Consider the following 23,553-nt stretch of genomic DNA (forward strand, 5'->3'; position numbering starts at 1 on the left):
ATTTAGCTAATACAAGAAAAGCAGAAACTGAAGTGGACTATAAACACAAATGAAAATGGCTAGTTGATTTTCATAGGTTCAGTTGTGTATGTTCTTTTAAAAAGGTAAGTGAATAGCTGAATGGTGAAATGTATATTAGGTTTTTACTTTAATTCAGTTTTAATAACCTGTGGTCTTGGTAATATAATGAAAAAGAAAATTTTGAAATGTATATTAAAGTTGCTAGATATTTCCCATGATAAGATCTGGCTTTCTGTTCCTTCTAACTTTGCCAAATTGTAAGTGTTTTGGCAGAGATTTTCCATGTGAAATGTCTGCCTCAGGCTGAATTGTTTTGGTAAGTTTTCAGCCAAATCAAATCAGTAGCGTCTGAGAATGAGACTAGAGAAAAATACATTGTTATGCCCATGTTTAAAAAGTTCTGACAAACCCTTATTTGATAAACTCTCTAGCAGTCCCATTCTTTGGAGCAAGGACTTGAAATTTTGCCAAGGCGTGGTATTTGTGTTAGGAATGTGTCTTTGCTGACCCCTTGAAAATCCGCTGTCATCTGGCCAAGTTATGAGCAATTTGAAAAATTGTAGTCCACACATGCTCAGTAGAGACTTTTTAGCAGCTATATTCCCAAAGACTCTGTCTGCACTGAGTATACTCCAGCCTGGAGCTCAGTTAGACTTTCCCTGCAATTCCAAGTTTTGGCTACTGCAGGCTGGGCCAGGCCCAGCCAGCCTGTCTCTCCTGTGCTCTGTGACCTCCCTTGCCACCACTTCACTGGTCCTAGACACCATGGAGGAGGAAGCTGCCCAATTTGAATGGAGAGGGGAAAACAGCCAGACCTGCATGAGGGAGTAAATTGGGATAAGGAGCTGGGGAGGCAGGGACTGGGAGTTGCAAGAAGAACTGGGACTGGCTGGGCAAGAAGACTGGAACAGAGAACTAGTGGGGAAGAAAGTGATGGGGGAGTGTAGAAAGATTTGATGAGGAGCCAGGATGCCATAGAAGAACTGGGACTGGCTAGGCAGAGATGACCTGTGCCTGCGGATAGTGGGGGGGCCAAAAGAGGGCAGCCGGTACAAGCCAAGCAGCAAATCTTGCGGGTGGTGGGGTGGAGGGGGACACGTGACCCGGCATGCCCCTACCCATCTGTCACCTCTAATGCTAGGCAAAGAGACCAGTACAAGGAGCTGATTTGGGGGGTGGAACGGGACACTGAGATGGTACAAGGAGTTGGGGAGCTAGGCTGGAACTGGAGCTAGTGAGGATGGAAGTGTGATTCGGGGGAGGGAGGTGACTGGGGCCAGGGTTAGGGAGTGAGAAGATGAGGAGATGGGAGGGGAGATGTGGGACTGGTTGCACCAGGAGACCATGGACAAGGAGCTCGGGGATGGAGATGGGAACTGGTAATGATTGGGCAGGATGACTGAGAGTGCAGGAGAGAAATTGGGCGTTGGACAGCAAGCCTAGATGGGGAGACTAGAACTGGCTGGGCAAAGAGACAGGAATGGGACGAGAAGGCTGAAAAGTGGAAACTTGGGAGAAAGGGGACTGGGATGAGGAGCCAGAGGTGTGGAAGAGACATGAGTGGGCCAGGAACAAATTGGAGGGGATGGCACAGAAGGGGTCAAGCTTGGGAAGAATGGGCAGAAGCGCACGTTCCCCTCCTGAGCCTGGAACGGAACCCTCAATTTCTGAGTCTCTCTATTCCTGTGCTGTCAGCAAATATCCATGAAACCCACTGGCAAGGGTGCATCTCAACCTCCTCTAGTGCTTGTCCAATAGTGGATGACAACCTGCTACTGCTGTCAGTTACTCTATTAGCTGAAGTGGCAGAGGTCTGTGTGGTGCATCTAAAGGCTCCAACCCTGCTGATGAACCATGAGGGTGTCAATATGATGGCACAGGAAGAAATTTGTTTTGTCAGTTCACATTTTTTAAAACTTAGGAAATTACACACCTACAAATCACATGAAAATAATAATGGTGTATGTAAGTGGAAACATCAAGCCCTCAAAAGTTTGGAAATGCCAGAATTAAGGTTGCTGATGAAGCCGCCTGGTCCATATGCCTTACAATACAGACATCAATTACATTATGATTATGCTATTTTTCCGCAGGACTCCTGCCTCATTCAGTGCGTGGGATGGACGGTTTTGTGGGAATGAATCATGGTTGTGTAGCAGAGAGGCTGTTGTCTGTAGGACATTTTGTGGTAGAAGTTGGAAGATGTGTGGTGAATGTGGCAGGAGACTGCAGGAAGAGAAAAAATGGGCTCATGGTTAAGGCAGTTGAATGCTGCCCTGGAGAATTAGATTCTGTCCCTGCCTGTGTAATATGAGTCAAGTCACTTAGACCAGACTTTTCACAGGTGGTCACCAATTGTGTGTTCCTAGCCAATCCCAGTTTTTTGGTGTCTGACTTGCAGAAGTCCTCAGCGCTCACAGCTGCACATGAAGTCAATGGGAGCTGTGCTCTGAACATATAAAGTACTATATAGTGCTGAGAACTTGGAAAAATCAGGTCCTAGGTATCTGAAATGGGGTATCCAAAATTAGTGGATACTTTCGATCTTAATTTCTCTGTGCATCAGTTCCCCATCTGTAAAATTGGGACACTAATGACCACCTATCTTACAGGGATGTTGTGAAGATAAATTCATAAATGTTTGTGAAGCGCTCAGATACTACAGGGATGAGCACTATAGAAAAAACTGTGAGGAAATTAAAGAGCAGGATTTGAATAGTGTTCAGAAATTAAGGCATGGGGCCACACATTGAACAGTGGGGAGAAAAAATATTGAAAAGCTGCATGTTAACTGAGCACTGTCCTTTCTGTGCACTGAATGAGGCAGTGGTCCTGTGGGGGGGAGAAAAAAACGGGTATGTGATCATGTAACTAAAGACCATATTATAATGAGTGTGCACAAGGGGACTGAATTTTGGTTGCTCAGAAAACCTTAATTCTGGCACTTCCTAACTTTTAAGGTACAAAGTCAGGCCCTCAACAATGTTAGTTTGTGTGTGAGTGTATGAGAGAGAGAGAGAGAGAGAGATTTAGCCTATCAGTGTCCCTTCAAGAAAATGTGATGTAAGCCATAAAACGTCTGCAACTGAGGACTGCTTAGCTTCTAGATCTGCCTAGATTTTTGATCTTGCAGTGGCTTCCTCCTAACAAAAAAATCAGCATTGCCAGAAATGCTAGCAAGAACATGTTCTGTTCCAGGGTACGTGCATTTTGTTCTAGTGCCATCTCCTTGGCAGAGTGTCAGAGCTGCTTACGCATTCGTGAGACTTACATCTTGGTTGGCTTACTAAGAGGACATAAACAGTTTTACTACTGACAATTAATGGATTTCCCCTTTAGATCATACATTTAGAGCCTTTGATTTAGGGGTAGAAGATTATGAATTGTATTTCCTTTCATATGTGATATAAATTATGATTGTGATGTCTATATGTGCATAGTCGTGGGCCATCATTTTATCAAATCAATAGCTGTGACCAATGAGTTATGTCCGGAGCTTTCAATTCACCCCTTGGCTGCCACAATTGTCATTTTAATCAAACCCAAATAATGATGATTTAACTGTTTGTTTAATAAATTATTACTTCTGGAAGCAGCAGGCCCAGATGCCTTAAGTAACAATACTGCTTATGTAGTAGCCACTGTTTGCTTCACCTTTTCCCATCAAAGAAAACAAAAGTCTTTGCAACCATATGAGAATGATAAACTGCCAACCTGGCTATGATGATTCAGGATTAGTCTCTTCTAATTGGGTTCACTGTCTCATTTCTCAAAAAAGTAAAGTGGTCCAGTTTTACTCGTAGTTGAGTGTTTGTTAGTGAATGAGCAAATTTTTCACTTTTTAGTTTATGCAAGGTAGTGGATAAGGTAAACACTTTGGTAATATTAATTGACCAGTACACTGCTGGGCAATCTGCAAACATATCTGGTTTTGATAAGAACGGAAATAGCTTAGCTCTTTAGCTCTGCTAGAAGCTGTACTTGGCTGATATCTATAATAAATACATTTTGTATTACCTTTGATTAACTTGTACACAATATTTTCATGTGTATATAATATGTGTTTTGCTCTATTTGAATATGTCCCATCAGCAGGGCATTTTTTCAGAGAGATTAGTTTTGGGCTTAATGTAACATTTAGTGCTGCTTTAATGCCTTATTTGACGATGGAATCGGATTGTTTTTATCACTACCCATGTCCCCAAATGGAATTTCTCTCAGTAAGTGAGAGCCATATTTTTGGAGACAGGTGCTAGGCTAAACTGAAAAATTCACTGTAGTAGATTCTGCTTATTACTGGGTTGCCAACTTTCTAATGGCACAAAACCGAACACCCACTGCTCCCCCCTTCCCCCATGGCCCTGCCCCTGCCATACCCCTTCTCTGAGGCCCCACCCCTCTCTCACTCCATTTCCTCCTCCCTCCATTGCTTGCTCTCCCCCACCATCACTAACTTTCACCGGGCTGAGGCAGGGAGTTAATGTGTGAGAGGAGGGTGAGGGCTCTGGCTGGGGGTGCGGACTCTGGGGTGGGGCTGGGGATGAGGGGTTTGAGGTGCAGGAGAGGGGTGCGGGCACCGGATGGGGCCAGAAATGAGGGGTGCAGGAGAGGACTCCGGGCTAGGGTAAGGGGTTGGGGTGCGGGGAGGGGTGAGGGCTCCGGCTGGGGGTGCAGGCTCTGTGGTGGGGTTGGGGTGCAGGAGGGGGCTCTGGGCTGGGCCCGAGGGGCTCGGAGTGCGGGAGGGGGTGCGGGCTCTGGCTGGGGGTGTGGGCTCTGGGGAGGGGCCAGGGATGAGGGATTCAGAAGGAGGCTCCAGGCTGGGGAAGGGGGTTGGGGTGCAATAGGAGGTGCGGGGTACTGGTGGCGATTACTGTGGCTCCCACGAAGTGGCTGCCAGGTCCCTGCGGGCCCCTAGGCATATGGGCAGCCAGGAAGCTCCTCACGGTGCCCTCACGCCCGCAGGCACTGTCCCCACAGCTCCCGTTGGCCGCAGTTCCTGGCAAATGGGAGCTGCAGAGCCGGCACTCGGGCAGAGGCAGTGCATGGAACCTCCCTGGCCGCCCATGCGCCTAGGGGCCTCAAGGACCTGGTGGCCGCTTCCGGGAACAGTGCAGAGCCAGGGCAGGTAGGGAGCCTGCCGTAGCCCTGGGCTCCTGCTGTGCCGCTGACCAGACTTTTAATGAAAACCGGATGCCTGGCAACCCTAGTTCACACCCATACAAACAATAAGCAACTAAACAAAATGGCAGAGCTATGGTTGAATAGGCAGAAGAAATTGGTTGGGGTGCGCTATTACATGGCAGAAGGAGATTGGTCAAACAATTTTTTTTTAACATGTTTATTACAGGAAGTCTTTCAAATATTTGGTTGGCTATTTGAAGCAAATGTTAACACTCTTTCAGTTGTAATTGTTTTTTAACTGTGTGTGTATGTGCGTATGCATGCTAGACTACCAGGCGTGTTAAATAAATTTGATTGCATCATCTGCTCACAAATCCATCTACTATGAGATTTATCCTAACACTCCAATCTCTCTGTGCAGCTTCAAATATTAAATTAAATTAAAAAAAAAATAAAAATAAATAACATTCAATCTGCCAGGTAAATACTTTCTTCATTCCCCAAATGTGGAATTTCACTCCCATATTATTCCAGCGTTAGGCTCAGAATTCAGTTAGAGCTGGTTGAAAAATGGTTTGTTTGTTTTTTCTCCATGGAAAATTTTTGGCTTTTTGGTGGGTAATCAAAAATGAAAATATTTCAATTTAGAAATGATGCTAGTGTGCCTCATATGAGTTGTATTTCAGGTGCCTCATGCCCCTATTCTCCACTGTAGGCCAGCCTGTCTGGTTGGTATACATTTCGCATGATGTCCCATAGGCCCACCTCTTGGTGGTAGGAGGTGATGCACCATGAGTAGGGTCCTACCAAATTCATGGCCATGAAAAACACATCGCGGACCACGAAATCATGTCTCCTCCCGTGATATCTGGACTTTTGTGTGCTTGTACCCTATATTAAACAGATTTCACGGGGGGAGACTAGTGTTGGGGGTCCTGATCCAAAAGGGACTTGCAGGGGCTCGCAAGGTTATTGTAGGGGGGTTAGAGTATTGCCACCCTTCTGCGCTGCCTTCAGAACTGGGCAGCTGGAGAGCAGCGGCTGTTGGCTAGGTGCCCAGCTCTGAAGGCAGTGCCCTGCCAGCAGCAGCACAGAAGTAAGGGTGGCAATATCATACCATGCCACCCTTGCTTCTGCACTGCTGCCTTCGGAGCTGGGTGGCCGAAGAGTGGCGCTGCTGACTGAGGGCCAAGCTCTGCAGGCAGCAGCACAGAAGTATGGGTAGCAGTACTGCAACCCCGCCCCACAATGACCTTGCGACCCTCCAGCCCAATTCCTTTTTGATCAGGACCCCTACAATTACAACACTGTGAAACTTCAGATTTAAATAGCTGAAATCGTGACATTTATGATTTTAAAAATCCTATGACGGTGAAATTGACCAAAATGGACCGCAAATTTGGTAGGGCCCTAGCCATGAGAGATGAAGTCTAGGGCCCAATGCATACAGGAGAATAAGGATGTTAAGGAGCCAAACTACATCTCCAACGAGGCACTGCAGTGGAATTTCCAAATTTAAATATTTTGGGTTTTGACTGAAAACCAAAAACTTTATTTTTTTGGGATGTTTGGTTTTTTCAACAAAAAATTTTCCATGAAAAGCCCATTTTTTTGAAAGGGAAACAAAAACCCTCAGTTTAGACTAAAGCCCAATTTCCTATAGAAAAATAGTTTCCATGCAAAATTTTCAGTTAGCCCTAGATTCAGTTCTATATTGGTAATAGCTTTTTTAAATATGAAAGTCTCATCTTGTGTTCATGCAGGACTAGGAATTGGGGACTTTATCTCATTAGAAAATAAAGGTTCCTAGCTTCTCGGTGAGACCACATGCTTCCTCTCTAGTCTTAGAAAGGCTTGAGATAATGGACTTTGTGATATTTCTGTGGTTAGACCAGTTGGTTTTGAGTAATTTTTGGAGGATTTCATACTTCTTAGTTTAGTTTTCTCTCCCTCTGAGCCCTGGACAGTTTTACTCCTGAGTAGCCAATGCACCCTCCAAACTCATATCAATAAAAGCTTTCTTCCATCCACACCATAGTGTATTTCATGTACATACACATAGTAAAATCAGATTAACTCTAACTCTGCGCAGTGCAACACTGGTACTACTACTTTCATAATAGTGTAAGTGCTACACATGGACAGAGGAGTATTTAAGTGCATTCGTTGGCTCTGCCTGCCTGCTTTCTTCTGCCTGGTATAGAAGATAATAGATTCACCAGTGCCTTGAAAGGAGAGTACTGTTCCCTCTTGGCTTGAGGGTTTTTCAGACTGAGAGAAATTTGGGACTAGGTTTCCTTAAATTGGCAAAACATTTTTTTTCTTTTTTTTTAAACTTGGAAGAAAACTGAGAACTAGGCCCTCAGTTGGAATAGGTCACTATAAATCTATTTAGAAAAGAGTACAGCATAATTTATTTATTTTAATGTGGAGTAAGGTCAATTGAAAGTTATAGAATTAGGCTTTTCAATATGTGGTACATAACATTTTGTCTGCAAGGTAAGTGCTAGTTCTTCAGTACGATGCATTCATAGTCTTTCACATTTAAAAAATAAAGTTATAATTTTTGTTACAAAACAATAATAATAACTATACTGTGTGGTTATTGAAATTATGGCTATGAAATTTAGATGCTTTAACTCCTTATGAGGTTGGGTTTTCTTTAGATGCATGGGTCTTTCTCTCTGAAGGGCACATCTGTGATTCCATATCTGCTGTATTGAAGATTAAGAACCAACTGTTTTGTCCTTTATTGCTAGTTCTAAATGGAGATGAAGCTAAACATAGACCTGAACCAAACCTAGATCCACATATCTCTCAAAGTTTGGGTGGCTTGAAAAGCTGGATTTGAATTTTGTGGCTTGGGTTTGTATCAAGTTACTGTGGATAACCCATTCTGTATTTCAGCAGTGAATATCTGCCATTTAAAAACACACTTCTTAAGTTTTAAAAAGCCTGTGCAGTTGGAGTGCCACTCATTCAACTATATAGTGGAAAGGAAAGAGAAAATTGATTAAAGGGACACCATCTTAAAAATCACATTACTGCCTGAAAATAATCTAGGAACTAGATGGCCCCCCTTGGAATCAGGCTTCTTTGTGTTGGGCACTAGACTACCATATACAAAGACATGGTCCTTGCCTGGAGGCTCATATCCTTACAAAATCCAATTTTTGTTTTTTAAAGAATCAGTTTCTCTGTGCGCTTGACAGGTCTGTTGTGCAATAGCCAGTTTCAGGGTTCTGTTGGTGGCTGATTGCACTCCATGTCTCATGCACCAGCATGACAAGTTCACTCTCTATGCTACTCTGGGGGAAGCTCATGTGGAAATTCTGCTGAAAGCCATGCAACAGGTTGTTGCCATGCTTGCTTGTTGTAATACAAAAGCAGAATTGCTGCTGCTCAACATTTGTACCCAGGAGGGTGTACCCTCCTTCCTTGCACCCTACATGGGGCTGAGGAGCACTAGGAACGGGGGAGGGAGGAGCTGGCTGGGGGAACCATGTCTTCACTTCCCAGACTGCTGCATGGGGCCAGAAAGCATGGGGAGCCATGTATGGTGCCCCTTCAGTCTCTGAACTTGATACATTTGGGAGAGGGAGGAGAGGAGTCCAGGGATTCTCCTACACTTTATAGGCCCCTGCATGGTGCCAGAGAGCATCAGGAGGGAGAGATTTGCTTGTCTTCCTGAACCTCATGCAGGGCTGAGGTAAAGATTTTATTAGCAGTGCGGGCAGCATTGAGCTCTGTTTCCCAGTAGAGCGTGGAGATGGTATAGGAGAAAGTGTTCTGAAATGACCAGAGAGCTAGGTTCACACTACTGGTCTCAGTACATTTTATTTTAACTTGGGGGGAATCAGAATTCAGCTGAAAATCCTACTTGACCAAGTTGAAGCGGCTGTGAAAGACTTTGACGAATATATTCAATTACAATTGGATTCAAGCACAGAAATGTTTTGCATTGGTAATTGTCATTTTTGTGTATGTTTTATTTTAACTGATGAACTCTTTCAGATTTATTTTGATGTTTTGGTTTCTTATTTTTATTATAAATATCTTGCTATCAAGGTCAAGAACTCATATAGCAAATGTTCTTCAGCTTGGAGGTTGATCTAGCGAATTCTTATTGATTTTTCTGAATTTGGGCAAATGCCTTTTCTTTTACCATATCAGTACTTCAACAAGTACCCATTTATTAGTATTCTGTAACAGAACAATACAAAAATCTTCACGTTAATCACATCAAATGCAGCTGTTCTTCACTAATTTAACTGGAAAAAATTATGCCATCTTCAAGATGGAGACAATATCTGTTTCAAGCAAGTGGAATACTCCATCCATAATACAGAGAGCCTTTGTTAGGCACAGTGGAAATGGGAAGGGATCCAAAGCTTCTGGAGGGAAGAGTCTGCTAGTGACCACCATGCCTCCCTATTTTTCCCAAGGTCCATGCTACTGAAGGATTGGAAGTGTTGCCAACTCCTAAAGGCCCTGCCTTAGCAGAATGCAGGCACACATTGCCCCCTCATGTAATTTGTTTGTGATGGTATTGCATTTCAAGAGAGAGAACAGTGGTGGAATCTGCTCAGCATCTTAGATGTTTATACACAAAAGCAAGGGGAATAAACAGGAAGAACTGGAAGCATTCATCAACAAGATTAAAAGAAGGGCAGGTGGACCAAACTTTAGAGGGGCTGTGACCCTGCACATCTGGTTGCAACACCCAGAAAGAGAAGCCAGCCCATCCTCACAGGACAGGAACTGCCACTGCGGGTGAGTCATGGGGACACACCAAAAATTCACAGAGAAACTAGGTAATCATGCTATCCTGTCATGACAAACCTACTGCAGTAATGATGAGTTAGGCTCATCATTATTGTCCTTTATTTATAAGGCCCTACCAAATTCACAGTCCATTTTGGTCAATTTCATGCTCACGGGATTTTAAAACTCCTATATTTCATGATTTCAGCTATTTAAATCAGAAATTTCACGGTGTTGTAATTGTAGCCGTCCTGACTCCAAAAGGAGTTGTGGGGGGGTCGCAAAGTTATTGTGTGTGTGGGGGGAGAACTGCAGCACTCCCACCCTTAAATCTGTGCTGCTGCTGGCGGCTGCTCTGCCTTCAGAGCTGGGCAGCTGGAGAGCAGCAGCTGCTGACCGGGGTCCCAGCTCTGAAGGCAGAACTGCCGCCAGCAGCAGCACAGAAGTTAGGATGGCATAATATGATATTGCCACCCATACTTCTGCGCTGCTGCCTGCAGAGCTGGGCCCTCAGTCAGCAGCTGCCACTCTCTGACTGCCTAGCTCTGAAGGCAGCAGCTCAGAAATAAAGGTGGCATGGTATGGTATTGCCACTGTTACTTCTGCACTGCTACTGGTGGGGTGCTGCCTTCAGAGCTGGGTGCCCGGCCAACAGCCACCGCTCTCTGGCCACCCAGTTCTGAAAGCAGCACAGAAGTAAGGTGGCAAAGCCTCAACCCCCCTGCAACTCCCTTTTGGATAAGGACCCCCAATTTGAGAAACTCTGGTCTCCCCTGTGAAATCTGCATAGTATAGGGTACAAGCACACACAAAACCAGATTTCACAGGGGGAGACCAGATTTCATGGTTAGTGAAGTGTTTTTCATGGCCGTGAATTTGGTAGGGCCCTACCTACACCTCTACCCTGATATAACGCTGTCCTCGGGAGCCAAAAAAATCTTACCGCGTTATAGGTGAAACCGCGTTATATCGAACTTGCTTTAATCCGCTGGAGTGCGCAACCCTGCCCCTCTGGAGCACTGCTTTACCGCGTTATATCCAAATTCGTGTTTATATCAGGTCACATTATATCGGGGTAGAGGTGTATTTAGGAGCTTAAAGATGCATCCAAAGAAGTGGGCTGTAGCCCACGAAAGCTTACGCTCAAATAAATTTGTTAGTCTCTAAGGTGCCACAAGTAAAAAGCTACTAGGGGTGAAGCTGTTCTAGACTTGATTTTAACAAATAGGGAGGAACTCGTTGAGAATTTGAAAGTAGAAGGCAGCTTGGGTGAAAGTGATCATGAAATCATAGAGTTTGCAATTCTAAGGAAGGGTAGAAGGGAGAACAGCAAAATAGAGACAATGGATTTCAGGAAGGCGGATTTTGGTAAGCTCAGAGAGCTGATAGGTAAGGTCCCATGGGAATCAAGACTGAGGGGAAAAACAACTGAGGAGAGTTGGCAGTTTTTCAAAGGGACACTATTAAGGGCCCAAAAGCAAGCTATTCCGCTGGTTAGGAAAGATAGAAAATGTGGCAAAAGACCACCTTGGCTTAACCACGAGATCTTGCATGATCTAAAAAATAAAAAGGAGTCATATAAAAAATGGAAACTAGGACAGATTACAAAGGATGAATATAGGCAAACAACACAGGAATGCAGGGGCAAGATTAGAAAGGCAAAGGCACAAAATGAGCTCAAACTAGCTAAGGGAATAAAGGGGAACAAGAAGACTTTTTATCAATACATTAGAACCAAGAGGAAGACCAAAGACAGGGTAGGCCCACTGCTTAGTGAAGAGGGAGAAACAGTAACAGGAAACTTGGAAATGGCAGAGATGCTTAATGACTTCTTTGTTTCGGTCTTCACCGAGAAGTCTGAAGGAATGCCTAACCTAGTGAATGCTAATGGGAAGGGGGTAGGTTTAGCAGATAAAAGAACAAGTTAAAAATCACTTAGAAAAGTTAGATGCCTGCAAGTCACCAGGGCCTGATGAAATGCATCCTAGAATACTCAAGGAGCTAATAGAGGAGGTATCTGAGCCTCTATCTATTATCTTTGGAAAATCATGGGAGACGGGAGAGATTCCAGAAGACTGGAAAAGGGCAAATATAGTGCCCATCTATAAAAAGGGAAATAAAAACAATCCAGGAAACTACAGACCAGTTAGTTTAACTTTTGTGCCAGGGAAGATAATGGAGCAAGTAATTAAGGAAATCATCTGCAAACACTTGGAAGGTGGTAAGGTGATAGGGAACAGCCAGCATGGATTTGTAAAGAACAAATCATGTCAAACCAATCTGATAGCTTTCTTCGATAGGATAACGAGTCTTGTGGATAAGGGAGAAGCTGTGGATGTGGTATACCTAGACTTTAGTAAGGCATTTGATACGGTCTCGCATGATATTCTTATCGACAAACTAGGCAAATACAATTTAGATGGGGCTACTATAAGGTGGGTGCATAACTGGCTGGATAACCGTACTCAGAGAGTTGTTATTAATGGTTCCCAATCCTGCTGGAAAGGCATAACGAGTGGGGTTCCGCAGGGGTCTGTTTTGGGACCGGCTCTGTTCAATATCTTCATTAACGACTTAGATATTGGTATAGAAAGTACGATGATTAAGTTTGCGGATGATACCAAACTGGGAGGGATTGCAACTGCTTTGGAGGACAGGGTCATAATTCAAAATGATCTGGACAAATTGGAGAAATGGTCTGAGTTAAACAGGATGAAGTTTAACAAAGACAAATGCAAAGTGCTCCACTTAGGAAGAAAAAATCAGTTTCACACATACAGAATGGGAAGAGACTGTCTAGGAAGGAGTACGGCAGAAAGGGATCTAGAGGTTATAGTGGACCACAAGCTAAATATGAGTCAACAGTGTGATGCTGTTGCAAAAAAAGCAAACGTGATTCTGGGATGTATTAACAGGTGTGTTGTGAGCAAGACACGAGAAGTCATTCTTCCACTCTACTCTGCTCTGGTTAGGCCTCAGCTGGAGTATTGTGTCCAGTTCTGGGCACCGCATTTCAAGAAAGATGTGGAGAAATTGGAGAGGGTCCAGAGAAGAGCAACAAGAATGATTAAAGGTCTTGAGAACATGACCTATGAAGGAAGGCTGAAAGAATTGGGTTTGTTTAGTGTGGAAAAGAGAAGACTGAGAGGGGACATGATAGCAGTTTTCAGGTATCTAAAAGGGTGTCATAAGGAGGAGGGAGAAAACTTGTTCACCTTAGCCTCTGAGGATAGAACAAGAAGCAATGGGCTTAAACTGCAGCAAGGGAGGTCTAGGTTGGACATTAGGAAAAAGTTCCTAACTGTCAGGGTGGTTAAACACTGGAAGAAATTGCCTAGGGAGGTTGTGGAATCTCCATCTCTGGAGATATTTAAGAGTAGGTTAGATAAATGTCTATCAGGGATGGTCTAGACAGTATTTGGTCCTGCCATGAGGGCAGGGGACTGGACTCGATGACCTCTCGAGGTCCCTTCCAGTCCTAGAATCTATGAATCTATAAGTACTCCTGTTCTTTTTGCGGATACAGACTAACATGGCTGCTACTCTGAAACCTGTCATTTAGAAGTTTAATGTATCTTTTAAAGTATCAGGGATGATTGTGCAGAATCTTAGCTAGAAAATTATTTTTTACATTCCCCCACCTCCAAAAATTAGCTTTTATCTATTAGCCACATTTATCAACTACCTATTGATAGGCAATCTTGCTATTCCTGGCCGTCATTCTTCTACTTTGCATATGTGTATGTAAGTATGTGTATGATGAAGGCAGAATAAATCTGGTAGTGTCAGACATTTTTAAAGTGTGTTTAATTTCTAAAGCTTTAAATGGGTGTTTCATATCTACTAGTTAAAAGTTCAGGCTGTAAATCTTCTTTGAGTTTATTTGGTATGAATTGATTTATTATAAACTAATAATATTTAGAAAGAAGCAGCCTAGTGATCTGAAGCCTTATTTAGTTTTCAATGACCCACTTGTACGTGTACATGAGTGTGTCTTGTCAAAAATCAGAGGCTATCCCTTAGTGAAGAATCTTTATATATCTGTTGTCTGCTGTGCAATGAAATAAAAAAGAAAAAAGGAAAATATGCATATTAAACAAATGCATAAAGAGGGAGGATGATTTTTTTTGGCCAAGGATCTGGACTGGGACCCAGGGTATTTGTGTTCAGTTCTCAACTCAGTCACAGACTGTGATCTTGGGCAAATCACTTAATCTTTCTGGGGGAAATTTTCAGATGCACAAATGGCAGTTAGGTATTTAGGCATTTAACTGCTGTTGAAAGTCAATCTCCGATCTGTACCTTTGAACATCTCCTCCTCTCTATTTCAGTTTCCCACCTTTTGGGGATAATACTTTATTTTCCTCACCTTTTGTCTTTTTTTTTTTTTTCCCCTGTTTAGAATATAAGCTTTTCAGGGGGTGGGCTGTAACTGTGTTTGTGAATCACCTCCTAGCTTAGAGAGGCCCCAATCTAGATACTACCATAATACTATGGATAATAATTTGCTCTAACTTTACTGCTACATTAGCAGAAAATCTTCATCTGCTGCTTAAGTTACGGGTTTGTTAGAATTTTTGAAAGCATTTATTAGGGTTTACTTAAATGCACATCATGTCAAAGTTGTTACTATACTTTCTTTCCTCAGCATGCGTGCATGTGTACACTTTTTTGCCACATCTCACTGATGCGTGGTTTAAAAAGTCATGGATTGCAATAGACTTTAAAACCCAGCTGCTAGGTTGAACAATCCATTAACCATAATTCCTGAGCACTAGATTTTTTTGCAGCTTTAAATATGCATAGACATGTTATCCTGTCCCTTCAGTCTCTCTGGGCTGGCTCCCTTCTTGTAGGCCAGCAGGGGATCGAAACTGACAAGATTCCTGCTGGTCTGGAGCTTCAGAGAATAGGAAACTTGTTAACTTCAATACGCAGCTAACAAGAATGAAGTTAGTGTGCCAGGCTGAAAGACTGCATAGTACAGACATCCAGATCTGCTAACACAACAGGTTACCCAGCATTGATGTTCATATTAACATTGGGACAAGCCTTGATTTGCACCAATGATGGAAGAAAGGGGGAAAAAGTATTTATTATGTTGGGAGTTATCACATTCAGGACTTGTCAGCCTTGACCTTCTATTCCAAAGGATCTCTTGTGTTAAAACGTCATGATTGCTTAGGTGAACAGAGACACACAATATGGTGATTTACAGCTGTGGGTAATTCTGTACTGTGACAAAGTTCCTCCTCTATCTTGGTGGGTCCTGCGCTTATTGGCGGATTTTCTTGCCTCAGAGATTCACCATGTGGGTTGCGGAACAGCCCAGAGACCTTCCCCTCTGGAAGAACCCACAGTCCAGGTCAATTGGGAGGTTTGGGGTGAAACCCGGGCCCGCCCTCTACTCCGGGTTCCAGCCCAGGGCCCTGTGGATTGCAGCTGTCTATAGTGCCTCCTGTAACAGCTGCATGACAGCTACAACTCCCTGGGCTACTTCCCCATGGCCTCCTCCAAACACCTTCCTTATTCTCACCACAGGACCTTCCTCCTGGTGTCTGATAACGCTTGTGCTCCTCAGTCCTCCAGCAGCGCACACTCTCAGCTCCTTGCGCCTCTTGCTCCCAGCTCCTCACACTCCCACCACAAAGTGGGGTGAGCTCCTTTTTAAAACCCAGGTGCCCTGATTAGCCTGCCTTAATTGATTCTAGAAGCTGCTTCTTAATTGGCTCCAGGTGTCCTAATTAGCCTGCCTGCCTTAACTGGTTCTAGCAGGTTCCTGATTACTCTAGTGCAGCCCCTGCTCTGGTCACTCAGGGAACAGAAAACTACTCATCCAGTGACCAGTATATTTGCCCTCTACCAGACTCCTGTACCCCACTGGTCTGGGTCTGTCACAGTACATAACTCAAGTGAATGAAATATTTAATAACAAATCAAGTCATACTAATCCAATGTCATTTTTCCCATATGATGTAGTATTGGCCAATGTTGAATCCTTTTAGGTTTAAAGGACAGATAAATTAGATATGCTGCACTGTTCGTTCCCCTGCTGGGTTTGTCCGACCTTTTTAAATGTTATGTCAATATGATTTTTGTATTTAATCTAGATTTTGTGAAAGTCAGAAATAAGAGTTTGTTTTCAGAAAATGCATTTTCTGCATATATCAGCAAGTTAATTAAATGAGCTCGGTGAATGGGTGTATTGAAGTCTCAGATCCATTGCTGCAGTAAACTTTTCTTTGTGCTCTACTTCATGCAAAATATATTAAGTTGGTAGACATTGTGGTGTCCCGCTCCCATAGTAATAATTCAGTTACAGTCATATTTTATTTATGCAAGTTTCAGAGGCATGGCTGTTGAAACAGCTATGAGCAAGGAACTTCTGTAGTCTCATGGGAATGGAACCTGATGAGTCATGTCTTATGTCTTAATTTTGTATATTCACTCTGAAACTATGGTGTGTGTGTGTGTGTGTGTGTGTGTATGTGTATATATATATATATATATATGCGCTCTCCTTTTTGATAAAATCTAAGTGTGAGTCAAAAGCAAGTTAATTTTAGCTGTAAAACAAGGTATGTCTAATACTCTGACTACAAACAGAAGTAGCTGTCAGTGTTTGTTTTTCCTGCATCATCTTTTATTCTAAATATCAGTGCAGTATTCTCCTCTGTGTATAGTACGAAGAAAGGTGGTAAAATTATAAGTGATTCTTGACAGTGAGGATTTCTTATCTAGTTGCCTTTAATTTCCTATGATCAAAAAATAAAGGGTTGCAAACAAGTCAGTTTGACTCCCTGAGATTTGTAATGGGTTGCTTCTCGTTTTCTTTAAAGTCCTGGCTGTTGAAAGTTGCACTGTCTAACATACCTCACAAAGAATCTGTGCATAGTATGCCACTCCCAGCTGTGATCACGTCCTGTTTCACAAACTAAACAGACCAAGAAAATACATGAATGAGCAATATCCAAGGAAAAGTTAGGGTTTTGCAGGAAGTGGTGTTGATGATGATAATTGTTGCTACTCCATCTGAATTAGTATGGTACGAATGCCTTGGCCTGGTGCAAGTTGCGAGAAGCGGGTCATCTTTAGGTTAAAATAAAATAACCTCCCATCCCTTCAGTGTCCTGATCACTTGTAGTCATTCAAGTTCCCAAAGTGCTTTTCATAAGCATAAGTACTGATCTCTTGGCCAAATTCCAACTTGGATAATTACTTCACTAACTGACTGAAGTTGATATCAGTTTTACATACAATCACTTCTGTCATGCAGCCGTCTCTAGGGTGGAATGCAGCAGGTGTTAAACAGCACACAGGAACACTATACAGCATTTTAGGACAGGAAGTGAAGAACACTGTCCTATCCGATAGTAATTAGACAGAATAGAATTATCCACATTAGAATTTATATGAGCTGTAAGGGTTATGCCACCCTCAGTTAGTACCTTTTTCTTTATGATGATGGTGAGAGCAATTGGATAGGAGCACATTCTGCTAAGAGGCACAAGAGGAATGCTCAAAAGGAAGTTAGATGCCACACAATAGAAAGATATACATCATTTGTCTGAGGTCTCTTCCAGCTCCTATGTAAATTTAAAAAGTAGTGTCTTCATTATTTTAACTTTTTCTTTCCCTTTCTGTTTTTTTTCCTGCTTACATGTACCCTCATTATTACTATAACACTACCAATAATGTTCCTATCAGACCTTAAAACCGCTCGAGCTGAGCCTGGGTTCACCATGCAATAATTATAGGTTTATAACAGGGATAGACAATTATTTTTTGTCTCAGTCCAAATTCCTTGGTCAAAGTATAATCAAGGATAGACTCCAGAGAACATAACAAAACAACAACAATGATGATCAGATTTTGGGGTCCGTTCAAAAGTGTCTGGCGGTCCAGATTTGGCCCACAGTCCGCCTATTGACTACCTCTGGTTTATGAGAAAGCATTTTAGTGTGTGTGGTCCTACTTTAGATGGAACTGATGTTTAAAAACACTAATTTCTTTTTCTTCTCATCATGTCACTATCTAATTGTGCAGTTCCATAACTTAGCATGTTTTGATTTTTTTAAAGTTTAACCTTAACTCTGAATTTCCTGGATTTGTAATGCTTGTTGTTGGAATAATTACATCCTTCCATATACTTAGATTTTGTTCCATTTTTTTTAAAATTACTTAAATGAGATTTCCTGTCTGCTTTTTACCTTGAAGTATATATTTTTATTTTAATTGGGTTATGTTTTAGTTTAGATTGTTTAATACAGTCAGGGATGCAGAGAAGGAAACGAAGTCTATTAGTTTGAGGTACATTATCACCTAGCAGCTACCAACTAGTATTTATTCAGTTATTAATTTTAATTGCATGCGGAGAAAAAAGTGAAATCTGTTCCTGAGCAGTAGTCATGCTTTGTGCCCCCCCGTCTCACCTTGAGAGTGAACAAGGTACTCCTTGGGGAATTCTGTGCCACTGCGTGTGTGCATATATTGTGTGCCGCGCAGATATATATAGCAACAGAGGGTCCTGTGGCACCTTTAAGACTAACAGAAGTATTGGAGCATAAGCTTTCGTGGGTGAATGCCCACTTCATCAGACGCAAGATATATATAGCGTCTGTTGAAAAGTTGCTGCAGTTCCACCTTGTGCCCACCAGAGGGCGCTGTGGTGCTAGAACACAGTAGCCACTCCTGGCCAGTGCAGCTACAATAGGGAAGAGAAAGAGCCTGCCTTCTTCACAGTGCCTGTTGGTCCAGGTCAGGAGACAGACAGTGTGGGGCTGCTGGGGGCTCATAAGGGTTAATGGGGGAGGACAGACTGGGGCAGGACAGACTGGGGCAGGGGCTGAATGGGAATGGAGGTGCAAGACCACATACTTTTCCCACCCATACCCAGCAACCCTTCAAATTCATACCCAGGCTCCTTCCCAGCAATTATTTCCCTCTTCCTCAGTTCCTCTGTTACCCCTGACTCCCCCAAGCCTTTGCACTGCTTCTGATGGGTGTGGGAAATACAGTTCTGTATTGTAGTTTAAATGATTTATTACTCGAGTTCTGTATTAAAATGCCTAGTAAGGAATCTATTTGTCAAAAAACATTTCCTGAATCTTTTTTGTTGTCTGTATTGTTAGATATACTTGCTGACAGGTATTTTGGAATAAATTACCAAAGTAATTGAAAATGGTGTGATTATATTGTGTTTTGACAAATATGCAGAATTTTAAAATATTGAGTGCAGAATTTTTAATTTTTTGACATAGATTTCCCCCAGGAGTAGAACAAGGACAAGGTCATTAGCTGATATGAATATACATCCCAAGTGGCATAATAACCTGTGTGATGTTAGAAATGGTAATGAGTGAATATGAAATATATAAAAATGGGAATCCATTGGGGACTACCTTACACAGGTTTTGTACAAGAACATACCTCAGGAATAAGGACCTCAAATACCATTTTCCAAATCACCTGAGTAGGTGCTTAAATACTACTGAAAATTTCACACTAAATCCTTAATATCAGTAGATGGCAAGCTGGACTCAGTACATCTGCATATGATTAGCAGGAGTCTAATATTTTCAGCTATATGCAAGCATGAAAAAAATAGCAAATGGATGGAAAGTTTCTGGTATCTGATTTTTGAGAGAGTATACAGCTTGTTTTTTCTCTACACATCTTAGAAAGACAATGAAACCAAAATGTGTTTCAGCTGATAATCTTTCATGAGCACATTTAAATATTTTTTCCAGTAGAAACAAATATTGGTGATGGGTGAGAACAGAAAGCAGCCATATTTAACTATTAGTCATATTGGAGCTGCTTTTTAGAAAAGAGTGAATGTAGCCGATCTTACAATTGTGCAGCTAATTTGTGTGTGTAATTACCGCCTATAAATGGCCATTTAGAGGAATAACTGGCCATTTTGTTGCTTGCAATCAGGGTAACTGTGCAAATTAGATACAGATTTGCATGTGGCCATTTGATAAAATTGGGCACTAATATTGATCTAGACTTATTTTTCCCAGACTCAGGGTATTTTTATAACTTTCTTTGACATATTAAAATCTCAAATGGTGGAAAAATTCCATAGATATTTAGAACCGTTAAGTGATTGAGATCATTTTGACTTTTACAACATAGCCTTCAACACTTACGGTAACTCTTTAAACTGCTAAATTAGATAAACTCTTTGAATACAAAAAGTGATTTGTTCTTCATATTGGCTGTTTGACAGACACACAATGTGCTTTAAAGAAGACCTGCAGTAAAACAGTTTCTGATGTGTTGTGTTCGCTTGTTAAAAGTTGCTAGAAGAGTGAGTCCTAGAGATCTTGCAGTGATTAAATTCATAATTCCCTAATTCTGCGTAATTCTGCCTCTAGGGCAAGTTAAAACTGTTCCTGAGGCATTACCTTGTCCAAACGTTGTAATCAGCAATTTCTCGTTTTGGCAATTTTGATTTAACCATTAATTAAAGCCACCATTTGATTGTTCTTTGACTTCTTCATCCAAAAATACAAGCTTATAGTGTGAGGTGACCCTTGGCTATTGGATTTGCAGGAGCATATCCCTAATAAACTGATTAATTGAGTATTGCAAGGAAGCTGAACTAGAATGTCTACTAAGGGATTAGCCAGATTCAAAGTCCATGCACTTTGTTGCAGAGTTATAGCATTACTGGTGAAAATGTGTGTGCAGTTTTTCACTGTTACCTCCAGGGGATGCTGTTGTACTAAAAGTTTGAGTGTATGGAAAATTAAATATATAATGGCCTGTTTTACAAAAGAAAAGTATTTGTGGTGTCATAGTAAGAAGTATAGCTCACATGTAATGCAGGAAGTATAGTACTTAGTGGTACTTGCAAGTGTTATAACTTTTAAGCAGTAATATTAATCCATAAATAACAAAACTCATGGAATATGCTATTAGCAATGTTTGCTTTTCCATATAGTTGGCATATAACCTGGTGATATACGTTTGACATTGATTACATTTCAACCTGAGTTATTCCAAACTGGTGACATGCTCAGTGAATCATTTATAAGACTGTTGGGAATTCTTTCCTCGAAAGAGTGCATTGAGCACATTACAGAGAAGTAAAGTCTAGGAATGCTTACTGTTAGTACCCACAATGCCTGAGCATGTAGGGATTTTAGGGATGATGTACGGAATGATTCATTATCTCATATGCATCAAGATTTTTTTTCTTCCTGTCCCTTCACTAGAAATTCATTTCTTTTTATAATATATATTTTAATTAATTTGGAAATTCAGAGTTTAGAACTTTTGGTACCAAGTTATTATTTAACTGGAAGCATGTGACCGATGTTAGTCACTTTGCTTAATGTAGTACTAGAAGGTGCTCGGGTACTTCAGTGATGAGTGCAGTATGAGAACCTTTATAGAATAAAATAGAACACTAGCTTCCCCCGCTCCGAACACTCCAAACAGCAATTCAAATATTATAAGTTGGAATATGCCAATACTTATCTTTTCTCCCATAGAACTAGCTTGTAGTAATGGAAATTCAGGAATGCTTTAGCTACTATAGTTGCACATAGTGTAAATACTTTCCTTAATTCTCAAAGTGGTGGTGTGTCTGCTCTATGGAATTTACACTTCAGGCTGGAGGTACTTGCCTCTCCTTTGTCAGTGTTGTAACTTTGAACTCTTTACCTCTACATTTACATATGTAAGAACTAGCCTTTTTTTCTTGTTATCCTATTCTTGCAATATTTATTAAAACACTGTTTTGCTTTTAGTAAATGAACATGCTCTGAAAGACAGTAACGCAGCAGTGTAGAACCTAATTATAGTGGGACTCAAGGTTTACTTCAAAGTTCTGGCTTCTGCATCAGAGAGAGTAGCCCCTGTAGCGCTTGAGGAATGATTCCAGCCTATTCCCCTTTAAACTTAAAAATGTAATTTTCTTCATTTAAAAAATTCCCCTTTCTAGAAAGTACCTTTATCTGTCTCAAATTCTGGGAGCCAAAAAACATCATGGTAAATTTTAATTAGAAAATTGTTTTGTTTATTATACAAGAAAGTGGTTACTTGAACATTAAGTATATGTGTATGTTTTTGTGCCATGCTCATCACCCTGGTCTCTGAGATCCATAATTCTTTTAATATAGAGAGTCCATCTGTTTTCCTTAATAGTGATCCAAATAAAATGAAGAGCTTTTACATTTCATCTACCCAATGAAACAAGATTTCTTTTCACTAACTTGTTTTCTGTTGCATTGTTCTTAGGATCACTCTAGTGGTGTGCCCCTTCAGTTGAGAGGGCATACAAGCAGGTATTTACAGCACTGCTTTTCCTATTCCAAGTAAAGTAATTTTTGGAAGGTAAATTGAGTTCACTTGTATGGAAACAGTATCCTAAATTAAATTGTTTAACCTCAGTGGAACAATAATACCTTGGCATTTATATTGCACTCTCTTCCAAGTGCTTTGGCAGAATGTCACTCCATAGAACACTCCTGTAAGACAAGTGTCTGCCCTAGAGTTGCCACCTTTTTGACTGGACTTTCCCATTTAAAACCAGACACCTGGCAACCCTCAATGGCACCTGGACACGGAAGCCAAAAACCGGACTATCCAGGTAAAACTCAGTTGGGTGGCAACCCTAGTCTGCCCCTTTGACACAATGGGGGAGATTTTCTAAGGCACCAACTGAAGTTTTGCACCTGACTTGTTTTGAAAGGCAGTGAGAGTTGGGCTCCCTCCAGGGAAGCTAAGGCAGAGAAGTGAAGTGAAATTGCCCAAGACCCTATCCGTGGCCCCACAAAGTCACGGGACCTCCTGGTCAGTCTCCTCCTAGCCCTGGCTAAAATGGCCATCTATAAAACCAGGGAGAGGAGGCTGGCCGATGGGGTCTCCTGTGACAGTGGGGCCTATTTCCGATCCTCCTTCTGCTCACGCATCTGGGCAGAGTTCCTCTGGGCAGTGTCCGCTGGCTCCCTTGATGCCTTCGAGGAGCAGTGGGCACTGTCCGGGGTTCTCTGCTCGGTGTCCCCGTCAGGTTCCCTTCGTTTGACCCTTTGACCTCACTCCTGTCCCTGTTATCTCATTAGTTGTCCCCCAGAATCATTTGGCTTCCAGGTCCTGTGGATTCTCCCCTTAGGCTGGGGGGAGGTCCTTTAATAGTGGGCGCCCGCCCACTTCCTGGATTTCAATAGGACCAGAGAGGGAATGTGTACCAGAGGTAGGATTAGAACTCCATTAGTTATGTGTTTTACTTTAGACCATGCTTCTGTAGTGGCATTGCTTTGTCATTCAAATCAGATTTCAGGTGCTGATCTACTTTAGGGGACACCAATTGATACCCATTAGGTTGACATACCATAGCAGCACTGATACACATGGTCTGCCTCTTGTGGTGATATACATACATCTGTATAAATTAGAAATCTTTAAAATCAAGGTTCAAACTGCAGCAAAACAAGCCACATCCTGAGATGAGAACAACTGTTGTAAAAATCCCCTTAATTTCTGTCATTTATACCAGAGCTTAAACAATGAATTCTCCAGGCACTAAAAAGCCATAACGTGAAATGTTTAACTACTGACATCCCTTAGGGGTTTAAAATGTAGCAGTAGACTGATTAAACTGTAGTATAAAGCTGTGTGTGCATATCCACTACC

General features: G+C 42.0%; 1 protein-coding gene across 1 annotated transcript in view; it reads left to right on the top strand.

Annotated features, from left to right (window-relative positions):
* Window positions 1-23,553, top strand: part of VGLL4 (vestigial like family member 4) — a 139,294-nt gene that overhangs the window by 52,312 nt on the left and 63,429 nt on the right. The gene's annotated exons all lie outside the window — the stretch shown is intronic.

This window comes from Terrapene carolina, unplaced genomic scaffold, assembly GCF_002925995.2.
Source record: "Terrapene carolina triunguis isolate 2854851 unplaced genomic scaffold, T_m_triunguis-2.0 Scaffold232, whole genome shotgun sequence".
Lineage (NCBI taxonomy): Eukaryota > Metazoa > Chordata > Testudines > Emydidae > Terrapene > Terrapene triunguis.